We start from the raw sequence: 3,146 nt of genomic DNA, 5'->3' as shown, positions 1-3,146 counted from the left end.
CAAAATATTCACTTGCTGCCTGATTTAGCCCACATTTTTGGTTTGTCCCATAACTGAATAATTTATGCTCATTTGTTGGATGAACATAAATTTTATGCCTTTCCTGGAATATATAATATGACTTGACATTATGCTTCTCATTGCGTTATCTAACAACAGGATGAAACAGCTTCGTTTGCTCCAGATGAAGCAGGTTGTTGAGGGTCTTACATGGGTGCAGTTGTCAGGGATCCTTTGGCTTTAATGAGAACTCACACACGCATACGCACACACATACTAACACAAAGGAGCTGAACTTTGAGGCTGGACTACAATTGGTTGGAGAGTTAATGAACCAAAGGCATGATAGAGCCTGTTCTCTGGGGAGATTATCAACAACAGTCCAGCACTCCCTCTGCTACCGTGCTGATTGACTTGGCCTTAAATTGGCTGCGATGCTTCTCCCAGCTTGTGAGGAAAGCTGCGCCGTGGCCTAGTGGATGCACTCTTTTCTGGTCTGACAGGGGAGAACAAAGGAAATTTCAAAGGTTTCCTTCATATGCCTTTGTCAGCTCAAGTAGGCATGATTATGATGAGTTGACCCCAGAGGTTTCAAATAGGGCTTTTTCTGGCTGCTCCACTGAGTTTATCAAAGGCCATCAAAAGCAGTCAGACAAACAGGGAGGCAAAGATTCTGCGATTAGTTCCAGAGAGGGCCAGAAAAGTCAGACATTGTCTTTTTAATATCACAGTCAAAAACATAAGAGAGAGGGATATTCACTGACAACATTGAGTAAATGTATTATATGTATTGTTAATTATTGAATTGTATTGAAAAAAAGAAGTATAAATGTACAAAATATATTGTAATGTATTAAATATGTAATATGGAAATATGTAATTATTGTTAATTGCTTTGGTTTTTGTTCATGCTAATAAAGCTCTTTGAATTGAAAGAGAGACTGAAAGAAAGAAAAAAGAAAGAAAGAAAGAAAGAAAGAAAGATTCAAGCGCAATAACAAAGAAAAAAATGTTTACTGCATTCAAACTTTTGGGTGAAAACACGGTTCACAGGAGGATGACTTGAGCCTGCATTCGCACACCCTGCAGCAGTCATCCCATGAGACTCCTGGGGGCCTTCCTCTGCTGCCAGGCAACTACAGTGACAGTGTGATTCACTCACAAGATTTTGCAAAGCAATTAAGCAAGGAGTCAAAGGGGTTCATCAGCCTCCTGCGGCAAGCAACATATTTAGCTCCTCACTCTGAGTTTGAAGAATGAACGAAGTTTGATAGAAATGTACCAAGTTAGTCATCACTGTACACAGCTAAACAACATCTGTACGTCTTTATTAAAACTTTTTTCTTTTGTACAAAAGCTGCCCTACGGGTAAAAAACACAACAGGAAATGGGAGCTAGTGCAAGCAAGCTTCTTCAGTTTTTTTATTTTCATAAATGTATTTTTTGAGGGTGTTTATTTGATGGCCTTTAATGGGTAGTGACAGCTGAAGAGTGACAAAAAAGGGAGAGAGAGAGAGTGAGAGAGAGAAAGAGAGAGAGAGAGAAAGAGAGAGAATGGGGGGATGTCACGCAGCAAAGGGCCACAGGTTAGAGCCGAACCCATGGCCGCTGCAGCAAGGACTCAGTTTTGGTAAACGTGGTACCAGTTCTACTGGAGTTATGTGGGTGCCCCAGTTCCTTAAGTTTTTAGTTCAGGAATGCTTTAAGAGGGTAGTTACTTTATAGTTATAATTATTGCTTTATGTTTTTTGGATTTGCAAGGTATCATTACAAAAACCTTCCCATACAGTTAAAAATGTTACTGTAAGTTAAATGTTATTTTTTGGTTCTTTCTGATGTTAATGAAGGGAAATGAAAGTACCAAAACAATGTCACAACAATTAGTTTTCGAACAATAATTTTTCACAATAATTAAATAGATTAGATAGATAAATTCTGAAATTCTGCAGATATATGTGTAAAAACATCAGCTAATTAATTAATTTATTAACCATTACTTGTTTGAAAGGTACCTTCAGAAAGCAAGAGAGCCGTGTAACTTAGTGGTCAGGCAGCCGTTGAAATTGGACCAGTGGTGCAGTAGCAATAACCACTCACTGTCTGAAAGCCTCTTTTGTACTAAGATTGATGCGAATTTCTCTACAATTTATGATGACGGCAGAATATAACAAGCTTGTCTAGAGTGGGCACAACAACAACTGAATGGCTTTTGGTTCCCTAATTCAAAATGTTTGATGACTTCATAAGGACCCCAGTGTGTGTATTAACATCTTGCTTAGCTCAGGGACTAAAGCTGCAGCAACTGTGGCTGATGCAAACACACAGATGTAGAACAGTCACATGTTAGTGACAGCAATGTCTACAATGAGCACTGCTGACATTAAGTAATAATAAGACTATTCTGCACAAAACACTTTAGGTCTTAAACTTGACGGAAAATACATTTAGTCAACAGTTTAGATAACAGACATTTCATATTGTAAAATACCCTTACTATTTACATTTTTAGCTATATTTATATTTGAAAAAATTCTTTGTTATTTGGATGGTGACTGTTTTTCTCTTCTTGGTCAGTAGAGATAGTATAGCCTATTGGACACAAAGCTCAGTCTATCAATTTATGAATTTAGCCGAAAATATTTTAGTTATGACACTGTGACATTGTAAAAAAATACCATTAACTTCTGTGACTCTTTCAATCTGCAAAACCCTTTTAACATTTATGCTTCTATTAATAAACAGTATAATGTAAGACAAGATTATAAAGGTCACAGATACATTCACACTATATAATAATTAGTTTAGGAAGAGAAAGTGATACATACTGGCATAATTAAATCTGCCATATGGTGACTTCAAACATTTGCACTTTACTTAACAAACAGATCTTTTTTGTTGTTGATGCATCCATACATACACGTCAGATGTTTCTATATTTTGAAACTTGGTCTTGAAAGAAACAATCACTCATTCACTCATAAACTGTATTGGTTATAGGTGAAAATGTTAACAAATCAACTTACATTGGCTTAACTTAAACACCAAGATAAAAAAATAAATGTTACAATATAGTGAGAACATGAATTAAAATGAATATACATAACACTATACAGAATAGTGAAAAATGAAACACACTGCTAATAATA

The sequence above is a fragment of the Morone saxatilis genome, unplaced genomic scaffold (assembly GCF_004916995.1).
Source record: "Morone saxatilis isolate NCDOM2014 unplaced genomic scaffold, NCSU_SB_2.0 Contig18, whole genome shotgun sequence".
Lineage (NCBI taxonomy): Eukaryota > Metazoa > Chordata > Actinopteri > Moronidae > Morone > Morone saxatilis.
The sequence above is the reverse complement of the archived record's forward strand: the minus strand, read 5'-3'. Positions refer to the sequence as shown.